Source organism: Vicia villosa, unplaced genomic scaffold (assembly GCF_029867415.1).
Source record: "Vicia villosa cultivar HV-30 ecotype Madison, WI unplaced genomic scaffold, Vvil1.0 ctg.000799F_1_1, whole genome shotgun sequence".
Classification (NCBI taxonomy): domain Eukaryota; kingdom Viridiplantae; phylum Streptophyta; class Magnoliopsida; order Fabales; family Fabaceae; genus Vicia; species Vicia villosa.
This window is the reverse complement of record NW_026705354.1, coordinates 672,140-684,575: the sequence shown is the minus strand read 5'-3', so window position 1 is coordinate 684,575 and position 12,436 is coordinate 672,140. Positions and strand designations below refer to the sequence as shown.

Sequence of the window (12,436 nt, the reverse complement as noted above, 5' to 3'; positions counted from 1 at the left end):
ACCACAATGGTTATTCCCCGCGCATCAAAAGGCTGGAAAATGTGAAACCACAATGGTTATCCTTCATCCGCCAAGAAATGAGGCAGTCACAACCCTCTCAACAAGTCAAGACAAAGTCAATATCACACGATTTGTTCAAATCAAAAGAATGAATAAAAAAGAAAAGAAAAGAAAAGAGAAGCAAAGCTCGCTAAGTCAGAAACTTGAAAACAAGTGACTTAGGCAAAAGTTAGAGCATCCCGCTGGACGACCAATTCAAAAGAATTAGTCCAGGCAAAAGTTAGGGAAAATAAAAAAAATAAAAAAAAGCAAAAAGTGAAAAGAAAGGACTACAAAGCAAAAGTCCTCAAAAATGAACAAATCTGTGTGAATACAAAAATGAAGACAAAAGGGTGACTGCTACTCCAAGAAAGCTTCATCAGGTCCTTAATGGCACAAAATCCTTTTGAGAGATGAATACTCGTGTTAAGTTAACTGAACATAGGACTGGAGAACATCACGAAGATGGGGTGGGCTAAATAAACTTTGAGCATAAAAATCTTTTTTTCTGAAAACCGTGAACCAGGCCACGTTACAACCCTCAAAAGTCCTAATTGAAGCAGGGTTTATTTCGAAAGCATACTTAAACAAGAAAGCGTTCCTGACTCCTATCGGTTATGCTGAAAACTTGTGTTGGTATCATATGCATACAAAAAAATCAATGTCATCTCTTAACTAGTGATTCATTCACAAGGTTTTGTGACATCTTTTTAAAAAACTTCAAGACTTACATAATTGTTGCATTTTCATTATCATTCTCAGAATAAACACTTTTCTGCTTGTAAACATTTGTTTGACATCCAGGAAGTTTACATCTGATCATCAGTAGAAAACTAAAACATTGCCAGGGGCATGTTTGTTTTCCCAGTATAATGCTTTTGCAAGTTTGATTACCATCATGGGGAAAAGCTCGAAGACTCTATCGAGTAAAAGAATGTGCCAAGTTTAGTCAATCTGGGGCAGTTACGTCAAGATTTGACAAATATCTCCAAAAATCTGTTGATCTGGGGCAGATTATTCCAAGTCTGCATGACGCCAAGGATCTCTATGAACCTTTTTGAGGTAGTTTCCTTTCATAGACCATGTAATCTGGGGCTAGTTGTGAATCCGAAGTTACCTTGATCACCTCATTATCTTGAAGTACAAAGGTTGTTGCCATGATCAATCCAGAGTATGTCACTCTCTACCAAGAAGTTTTGAGACAACGGTTGACTGTTGGGTTTTCTTTCTCACCTTGTGTTGAGTTTTGAACTAAAATCCCCCGCATGTTAACTTGTTTGCTTTGATGTTAACTTCTTAGTTCCTCTGCAAGTTCAGAATGGTGATTTTCTCCAAAGAAATTTTCTCTAATTTCCCATAATAGAGCTTGATGTGTTGTCCAATCTTTTTGATAAGAAGAAGATGATCTGTAAATTCCTCACAGAGATTGATTAATCCCCAGTTGAGTTTATTCCTCAGGAGGCAAAGCTTTGTTTGACCGTTTCTATCCAGTTTGTTCTTGGAGTTGAACTTTGGTGTCTTGCAATACTATTTTGAACCTCTCTAGGCTGGGAAACCTAGATTGAGAAGGCATTTATTTTGCACCTCTTGAGGATTTCTTCTTTCCTCAACAATGGAAAATTCATTTGTGATTGATGTTCTTATCAGAGACTGAAATATTTATTTTCCAGCAGTGTTGTTATTGCATTCCCTTGGAATTTGTGCTTGAAAGCAAGGGGCAGGTTTTGACTTTAAGCAACTTATGTTATCCCCATCATGTTTTGGCTGACAACAAGCCTCTTTATTTGAGCAAGTTTGTACGTCTCCACATATCAATCTTATCTTCAAAGCAAGCAAAAATCTCCCTCAAAGAGTAAGTTTGTTCACTACTTTTGTTATTCCCAACGGGTCAGTAGACGGCAATCTTCTCCGGAAGATAGTTTGTCCACTTTTGGACTTCCCAAGCAGGTCGACAGTTGACAATCTTCTCCAGAAAATAGCTTGTCCGCTCTCAAAGTTCCCCACCAAAGTCAGCAAATGGCAGTCTCCTCCATTAGAAGACAGTTTGCTCACTTTTTCCTAAGATGGGTCAACGAATGGCAGTCTCTTTCAGCAGAAGACAGTTCGTTCCGCTTAAGGATTTCTCGACAGGGTCGGCAAATGGCAGTCTCTTTCAGTAGAAGACAGTTTGTTCCCTTTGAGATAACGGATGGCAGTCTTCTTCATGAAGACAGTTCGTTTAAGAATTCTTATTTTAAAGTCAGCAAATGGCAGTCTCCTCCATTAGAAGACAGTTTGCTCACTTTTTCCTAAGATGGGTCAACGAATGGCAGTCTCTTTCAGCAGAAGACAGTTCGTTCCGCTTAAGGATTTCTCGACAGGGTTGGCAAATGGCAGTCTCTTTCAGCAGAAGACAGTTTGTTCCCTTTGAGATAACAAATGGCAGTCTTCTTCATGAAGACAGTTCGTTTAAGAATTCTTATTCTAAAGTCAGCAAATGGCAGTCTCCTCCATTAGAAGACAGTTTGCTCACTTTTTCCTAAGATGGGTCAACGAATGGAAGTCTCTTTCAGCAGAAGACAGTTCGTTCCGCTTGAGGATTTCTCGACAGGGTCGGCAAATGGCAGTCTCTTTCAGCAGAAGGCAATTTGTTCCCTTTGAGATAACGGATGGCAGTCTTCTTCATGAAGACAATTCGTTTAAGAATTCTAATTTTAAAGTCAGCAAATGGCAGTCTCCTCCATTAGAAGACAGTTTGCTCACTTTTTCCTAAGATGGGTCAACGAATGGCAGTCTCTTTCAGTAGAAGACAGTTCGTTCCGCTTGAGGACTTCTCGACAGGGTCGGCAAATGGCAGTCTCTTTCAGCAGAAGACAGTTTGTTCCCTTTGAGATAACGAATGGCAGCCTTCTTCACGAAGACAGTTCGTTTTGCTTAAAGATTCCTCAGCAAAGTCAGCAAATGGTAAGTCCCTTCATCAGAAGTGACAGTTTGCATCCAGTTTCTTTTCTCAAGCCATGTCCTTGAAGAAGTTGATCCCTATTCTTAGCGGCAACTTATTGTTCTCAGCAGCTTATCGTCAACCATCACTACAACAAGGAAGCCCTACAAGAGCGCTTTTTTTGGGCTTTAAGAGCGCTTAAAAGCGCTGTTAAAGGCTGCGCTGGCGTAGCCTACAAAAGCGCTTCTAAAAGCGCTCTGGTAGGCCCCCCCTATAAGAGCGCTTTTCTGGAAAAAACGCTCTCGTAGGTCCCCCTATAAGAGCGTTTTCCTGGAAAAAGCGCTCTCGTAGGCCCCCCTTTAAGAGCGCTTTTTCCAGAAAAGCGCTCTTATAGCCCCCCCTGTGAGAGTTAAAAAAAAAAAAAAGCAACATACGAAAGCGCTTTTGGAAAAGCGCTCTTATAGGGTGGCCTTTAAGAGCGCTTTTTTAGGAAAAAGCGCTCTTAAAGCCCACCCTATAAGAGCGCTTTTACAGAAGCGCTTTCGTATGTTGCGTTTTTTTTTTTTAATTCTTTTTTATTAATCTTTGGCAGCGCTTTTACTTAGAAGCGCTTTAGTAGGTTTGTGAGGTTTTTTAATGTGCAGCGTGTAATTTAATCCTCCCAGTCGACCTGTAATATTTTCGACCTGTAATATTTTCGACCTGTAATTTATTTTTGACCTGTAATTTATTTTCGACGATATTATTTCAGCCATCAGTAAGACAATATATATACCAAAATAATATCCAAAATTATATATATACATCATATATTACAACATCAATAATGTTATATAAAATTGTAAGTAAATCGACACAAATCCTACATGAAAAAGTGCTTAATGTAAAAATGACTCAAATCCTCTTTTATTTCTTCCAACTTAAGTTTCGGGTATGTAGCGGCACGGAATTCGTCAAGGTACTACAAAACAAAAAAAAAATATGAATGATACATTTAGTTAAATGTAATAAGTTATATGAAATTATCTTAAGTTATAAATTCATACCGTGAGCGGAATCTCTAATTGATTTGCCTGAAGGATTTCTTTTATATACCTCAATACAAAGTATCCGCAATCGTAACTGTTTCGCTGTTGCGGACACTACATAGAAAAACAAATAAGATTCTATAGTTGTGCATTGTTTTATCAAGTAGCATAAATATATTATAAGCAACATTGTGAAAAATAATGTACCTGCACTTGGATCCAAGTAATGTTGCTAGATTTAGTTCGGGATACCTGTGCGTCCCGTTGACTTCGGAACACTTGTATTGATCTAATTAACAAATATATAAAAGCATATGTTTAGATCAATCCCACAAATAAGTAAATATATATATATATATATATATATATATATATATATATATATATATATATATATATATAAATATACACGAATATATATTTAGAACGATCCCACTTACGCTCATCTGGTATGTCAAAGGTCCTCTGCAAAAAAACATACGCATAGTGTGTTAGTATAAGTAATGTAAACAATTTATCGTCAATATAATAACAACAACCATATATGGTATATACTTGAAGCTCTTCCCAAATCGCCTTTTTTTTATTATCCAAGTCGTCACTCTTCATATTCCATTTAGCTACGGAGATTGGAATATGCATACGAACAAGTGTACCAATGTAACTTGTCAACTTTGCAGAATTAGGACCAATTGGTTGATTTTCAGAATTCCATTCCAAAGGGTATACTAATCCTTGGTCTCTATGTCGTATGATTCCCTTCATAATCGTGATGCCTCGTGCAACTTCTTTTGCTTCAGTATCAGGTGGAGCATTTGTATCCGGAGCATCTCTTTCTTGTGAGTTTTCTTGTGAGTTTGCAGGTGGAGCATCTTTATCTGAAGCCATTGAACCTGTATCAAACAAAGTAAAGCACATTAGTACACTATTAATAATGCGTTTCTGTCAATAAAACGCAATGAATCAGAAGCAATAAAACGCAACATATTACGGAATGAATCAGAAGCAATAAAACTCAACATATTACTTTGGCGAGAGAGAACAATATATTACCTGTATAGTAGTAAGCAACTTGTAGACCCACACAATGTAAGATTCTTGAATGAGATCAAACTTTCACTCTTCACAAGTAACCCCTATCAATACAAAAAGAATAAGTCACAAATCTATAACATTGACAACACTAGAAATTGTGTCAATGGAAAGCAATTAATTACCTGTATAGTAGAAAGCAACTTCTTGAATGAGATCAAACTTTCACTCTTCACAAGTAACCCCTATCTAGCAAAGATATTCCTAAAAAATATAAAATAAAAAACTTAATTGAAGAATATAAAAATTAGGTCATAATCCATAGCTTAAAAAAATCAGCATTGTATCATTATGTCAAATTCATTCAAATTCAAGTAAACTCACAAACAAACACAATTTTCAAACCAAAAATGAAACAAGATGCAAGAAGTCACATTGTACCATGAGAAATTGGGTTCAAAACAAGTTCTAAATCTCTAAACCAACATCCCGGACAACCATGATATACGTATAAATTGGCTCTCAAAATTCACTTCAAACAAGTTCAAGATGAAATAATGTAAAATTTGAAAGAGAATAATGTGAATGTTTCCCATCTCATTTCATTTCAGAAATAAATAATGTGAATGTTTCCCATCCCATCTCATTTGAAAGAGAACAACGATCATGTTTTAGAATAAAGATAGCATTTTCATTCTCAATCCCACAAATAAGTAAATATATAAATATACTTCACGAAATAGTATGCCAAAGTTTTCATGTAATCAAAATAACAGTAGAACTTCAAAACTTATACTTTTATATAAAACCTCACGAAACATTGTTCCAATAAGTCAACAAAACCTGAAGCATAACTACCTAACTTAAGTATCCTTAAGTATAGTTAAGAGCACAAACCTGAACTAAGGAGAAAGAAGAGTGGTGATATATTGGGAACAAGGTTAAGCAATTTTCTTTTAGAGATTCAGATTCTGCAGATACAAAGAGACAATAAAACAAGATTATAAAAATTGTCTCACCAAATCACCATCTCAAGTAAGAAAATATCATAAAAGTAAGAAAATATTCAATGAAAATTAAACACTCTAAAGACATTTAATCAAACATGTAATATGCTTCATTCTCAAATTGCAGTGCAACCCTTAGTTGAAACCCTTAAAACTAAACCTATAAATCATATTACCTTGCACAGTCAGACGGAGGAGAGAACGACGGTGGTGGCTGGCGACGGAGGGACGAACGTGGTGGCTGGCGACGGAGGGACGAACGGTGGTGGCTGGCGACGGAGGGACGAACGGTGGTGGCTGTGGCTGGCGACGACGGAGGGTTTTTCGGTTGCAGAGAAAGTGAGAAACAGTAATAAAAAGAAAACGAAAGAGAGAAAGTGAGAAAGTGAAAGCGTGTTTTTGTTTTTAATTTTTACTAATAAAGGCTACTAAAGCGCTTCTGAAAAGCGCTCTCATAGCCTGGTCTATACCAGCGCTTTTTAGCAAAAAGCGCTCTCATTAAACCCCCCTATAGCAGCGCTTTGAAAAGCGCTCTCATACCCCCCCTTACCAAAGCGCTTTTCAAAAGCGCTCTCATACCCCCCCTTACCAAAGCGCTTTTGAAAAGCGCTCTCATACACCCCCCCTACCACAGCGCTTTTCAGAAGCGCTCTCATACCCCCCCCTTTAAGAGCGCTTTTTTAGCGTGTTTTTTTATTTTGCTTTTAGTGCAACCTATAAGAGCGCTTTTTACTAGAAGCGCTTTAGTAGGGGTGCTGTTAAAAATTAAATTTGGCGTAGTGCATTGAGGCGATAATTCAATTTTCTTCTACCTTCAACTATTGAGTTGGTAGCTTATCGTCAACCATTGAGGCGGTAATTCAATTTGCTTCTACCTTCGACTATTGAGTTGGTAGCTTATCGTCAACTATTGAGACGGTGATTCGATTTTCTTCTACCTTCAACTATTGAGTAAGAGGATGGTCCACGAATCAAAATGTTATCATCAGTGGTACGATGATGTGTTAACGAAAAATTGGTATTCTGATTCAGGATGCGTACTTTCTCATCCCCAGTGAAAGAGGATGCCCCCCTTTATCATCTCCAGCGAAAGGTGATTGCTTTAACCTCTCTGGTGCGAAATGTTTCCCCAGAGAAGTTTCTTTTCCCACCAAAGTTTCATCTCTCCAACAAAGTCTTGCCTTCCCCAGTGGAGTTATGCCAGCAAGACATTTGTTCCCCCAGTGGAGTCCTTTTCCTCCCCAGTGTTGTCGTGGTTTATCCTCATCATATGCATTCATTGCATAGCATCTTAGGTTCAAAAATTGTGTTTTATATATTTAAGTCTCTTCGATTTCGTCAAAACGAAGATTTCCAATCATCGTATCTCCGAATCGAAGAAACTTAAATAGGGGCATCTGTCATACCCCAATTTTTGACCCTAAGATTACACATCACTTGTATACCAATCATCAATCAAGAGTTTCATCTTAGAGATCTGCTTGTGATGTTGTGCTCAATCCATCTGCAAAGGAATCATCGAGCACCCATGTTTTAGTCTTGTATATATTATTTTACTAACCAAAATACCAAAAATATTGCATTGTGCTTTTGTATGTTTGTGTTTTGTAGGTATCAAGTCAAAATATCCATCAAAGGAGCATTTTTCAACATTTTCACTGTGCAAATCGATTTGCATAAGGTGTAAATCAATTTACACAACTGTTTCTGCACCAGATTTGCTTCTGCCATCAGTGCAAATCGATTTGCATAAGACAGCAATCGATTTGCATAACTGTTTTTGCCCCAGATTTTGCCTTTTTCAGCTATGTAAATAGATTTGCATAAAGTGTAAATCGATTGCACCAGTGCGAATTTGGAAAAATGAAGGCAAATTTCAGCTTTTGACAGTGTTGACATCATTTGCAAGCATGGGAAGCATGACTTAGCTCTTGCATTTGATTCTCTACATCATTTAATCATAAACCCTCATGTGATTGCATCAAGACCATTGGATTTCATTTTTGGCTCCAAATCCTTTTCCCAAGCCTAATTCTATTTTCCAATCCTAACTCCAAGCCACAAAATTTCCCAAGCATAAGTGCTATAAATTGAGGCATTCCCCTCCTCATTTTTCAAGCTTTGATAGCCAAGAAACTTATTGCAAATTCTCTCTTCACCTCTTCCAAACCCATCACTCAAAGCTCTTTTTCTTCCACACAAATTAGTGAGTCACATCTTGAACCTCACTAATTTAGAGCTAAACCTCAACATAAACACTACTTTTTCTTCATCAATTGTGAGAGATCAAGGCTTGTGGTTGTGTGTTCTTGAAGAAGATTCAAAGTTTGTGAAAGATTTAGTAAAATTCTAGATCCAATCCATAATTCAAGATGTGATTCATTGTTGTTTATGCTTGATGCACCTTTGGTGCTATATTGATGAGATTTGCTTGCTTACTTGATACATTTTCGTGCACAAATTGATCCAAGATCACAAGGTGTTTGGTTTTATGTTTAAACAAGTTTTCTTCTCTTTATTTGCTGTTTTTTTGAAAACTGTGTTGTGCAAATCGATTTACATCTTGTGCAAATCGATTTACACAACTAAAAACTGCGCAGATTTTGAAAACAGAGTTATGCAAATCGATTTACACTCTGTGCAAATCGATTTACACTGGGCAGAATGCTGATTTTTGTGGTTTTTGACTTGTTTTTGGTTCTAACTCATCTTCTATTCCATTCTTTTGATATTTTCTTTGAATCACAAGTTAGAGGCCTAATTTCTCTCTAATTTCAATGGACTTAGGGCGTCGATAGGATGAGAATCCAAATCCGCAAAATTATGTGATTGAAATTATGGATGAAAGGAGCTTTTAATGTGGTCCCATCTTTTGTTTCTCTTTATTTTGATCGATGAAAGTCTTAATACCTTGAGAATTCTTATGGATTCTTGGTAAAGACTAGATCACTCACCATTTTTCTTTTCGTGCGGTATTGCTTTCGGAGAGTGATCTACATATCACTTCTCTCGCATGCATTAGCACATAAAGTTTTGACCGGCCTCGTTGTAGGGTGATTTCTACATAAATCACTTGGCGATCTGCTTAACATAGCGCAATATTTCGTGTCCCGAATAAAAAAGATCAAATATGGAAGAGAATTGTCTGCGGTTGATTTAAGACTTATGGAGGTTTATCGTGTAGTCGCTATGATTTTATCAAGCTTCTGATAAATTTCTATTGAATTTAAATCCGAGAACATCCTTCACTCACCATCGATCTTAATTACTAACTTTGATAACATACTTGACAAGTTTCAAGATGGTTATCTTTAACATCTAACAATTGACTTTAATTTCCGCACTTTATTATATTGCTCTTTATATTCCTCGCTTTATCGCTTTATTTTATCATTTCATCATATTTACATTCCGCTATTTTTCTTTGTCCATTTGGACGTTTATAATTCCGCTATTTTCTCTTTGTCCATTTGGACACTATGTTTATGTTTCCGCCATTTTCTTTTGTACACTTGGACCATACTTTACTTTTATGCAAAAACACTAATAAACAACAAAAATCTAAACAACGTTTAAGGCTCTCTTTTGGACTATTGGTTACTATCCTTAGCATTTTGGAGATTCGGACTTATGGACTTAGTACCTCTGGACCCTCATGATATTGTTACTCTGTTGTTATTCTGTCTGTCTGGCATTGGATTGTTGTCTGTTTGTATGTGCAGGTATTTCCTTGAAAGCCCTTGATGGTTATTTCCAAGGCACTGATATAAGGATTTTACCCGAAAACAGCCGTTACTCTGCCCGATTTTCGTCAGAAATTTTAATGTGCTTAATGCAAAGTGGTGCTAAGATAATAAGATCATCTGAATCCCCAAGTGATAATGTTGGTTTAGTATTGATATTCCAAAGGATGGGAAATCTACTTTGACTCATAATGTCAAGTGTTGGCTTCTTATTTCGGTTAGGCCGTTTCTTTCCTTAGCTTTTATTTTACACAATAGGATAGTCTCTTCATCTCCTCCCATTCTTAAATTTTCAAAATCTTCTCCCTTTTTCAAAAACCTTCTTATGTTTGCAATCTTTTCAAAACTCTTTCTTTAAAAATATCTTTTGCCCTTAGTGGCTTTTTTCTTCAAAGTTTAAACACCGTTAATTGTCGAAACGAGTGGTTATACCCCACGATTTTGAAATTGATTGATATAATGAGATCTTTTCCGCGTGAGAGAGCTAGTGGCATACTCGTCGATTTTATCCGAGTTGGAGCCCTTCTTTCATTTGCGATGCAAAGAACTCGTTTGTTCTCATGCTCAAGATCAATGGCTGAGTATTTCTCTCCAACGACGATAAAGTGTTTATTCGTTTTAAAAACGTTTTTCCCTAAAGCGGAACTACATTAGCTCTGACTTCTCCGTTGCACCGAGGAGGTATATAGGTACAAAGCTTAACGCTTTGCCGAGCTTATTTTAAAAATAAAACAAACCGTTTTTAGCACACACGACACAGATTTTCAAAAAGGTTCCTGTGGAGTACCACAGATATGAGGGGTGCTTTAAACCTTCCCCTCATATAATCAACACCCGTACCTGAGATCTCTTTCTTGTTTTAAAAAACAAAACTTTGGGTTTTACGTTCTTTTCCCTTTTCCTTTGGAAAAATAAAGCGCGGTGGCGATTTCAAACGAAATATTGATTCGAGTCAATCCCATGGCTTCGATATCAGATTTTTCCCGCTACACCATGCAATAATTAAATCACCTACTGTCAACTAGACTATTTTTATTGAAAATATTATCACTTTGGCTTTCTAATGCTTCGAACGGTGTTCAAATTGGACTTACTGGTCAAAAGTTATGAGGTAAAACGTCAAGCATGTCATGGTTAAAAAACAACATATGAACAATCAACTTCACATACATAATGAACATGGTAATAAAACTCAAACAATTCGCTCATCTCCATCATGATATATTTCAGTGTGTTAGCTTTCTAACTCTTCGAACGAGACATCATTTAGACATATGGATCAAAAGTTATGATCAAAATGATTTCACAGTACAAAAACTCGAGAGTTGTTACGGCCCCCGTAATGGCCATTACGACCCGTAATGCTCCCAGTCCAGAATTTCACTTTTTCGCGTTTCTAATACCAAAACCCATAGGGCTATTACGGCCCCCATAATAGCGTTATTGCGAGCCGTAATAGAGCCCATAAAACCATATTTTTCACGCAATTTTGTGCGATCTTTCTTGTTTTTCAGCCCTTCAACAGACTCCAAACCCCAAGTTCTGGCCTCCAACAACCCCAAAATATATCATATCACATGACACATGAATCAAGAGAAATAAACCATCACAACATCAATTTATCATCTTTATAACCACACATATAATATCAATTATTATTTCAAACACGATTAATCATCACATATCAAGGATTATCACAAAAACCTAACAATTACAAGACCATGGAAATTTAGGGATTTCATCCTAAACATGTTTCTACCCATCATACATTATCATACAATCTCAATAACCGCGTAAAAACCCACCCTTACCTTGATTGTCGATAAACTCTTCGAATCTATTCCTTAGGGTTCTCTTTTCCTCTTTCTCTTTTTCTCTATGTTAGCCTTTTTTCTCTTTATTCCCTTACTAACTTCTTTTTTCCTCTTTTTATTAAACCCTTAACAAAACACTAACTCTAATAATCTCTATTGGGCTTACTAACACACTCCCACATTTTCCCTTCACATTTCATCATTAGGCCCAATTACTTATTATTCTACTATTTTTACAATTCTCACTTAATAAAATAATTTCATCATAAACCGACATTATTACTTATTATAATTCTATGGTTACGACATACTTAACCTGACTAACCCATCACATAGCCCACCTATCAAATAATTTAAATAAAACCAATTTCTCACAAAAATCAAGCAACTAAGTAATATAAAATATATAATTAATTACTAAAGTTGGGTGTTACACTCCACACCCTCAACAATATAGTGGGCGGGTTCACATGGGGTGGTGTATCCAGCTCCTGCTGATGAAGGTACTGCCAACAAGTTATGACCATGGAAGATTCTTCATTTAGTTCCAAGTCTGGCCCAGAGAACGCTCTAGAGCCAGGGATCACCTTTTTCGACAAGGATATCATCGGGATTCATCCCAACGAAAATGATCCCATGGTCATATAACGGTATGGTGTGATGATTAAAAAATCAAGAGAGTGTTGATTGATCGGCGGAGTTCTGTAGATATTTTATACTCGGATGTGCTCGAAAGGATTGAGTTTAGTCCAAATGATCGTCGAACATTCCAAGGTTCACTAGACAACTTCTCTAACAACTTCACTAGACAACTTCACTAGTCCAAATAATCATAGAGGCAAAAGCTCCATCT

The 12,436-nt window shown here is 36.8% G+C and overlaps 1 long non-coding RNA gene across 1 annotated transcript; it reads right to left on the bottom strand.

Annotated features, from left to right (window-relative positions):
* Positions 1–3,820: 3,820 nt before the first annotated feature.
* Positions 3,821–4,273, bottom strand: LOC131631276 (uncharacterized). Its single transcript, XR_009292644.1, has 3 exons — positions 4,195–4,273; positions 4,006–4,101; positions 3,821–3,920 (listed from the first exon to the last, which is right to left on the bottom strand). It is a non-coding gene; the product is annotated as an uncharacterized LOC131631276 (long non-coding RNA).
* Between the last annotated feature and the right edge of the window lie 8,163 nt (positions 4,274–12,436).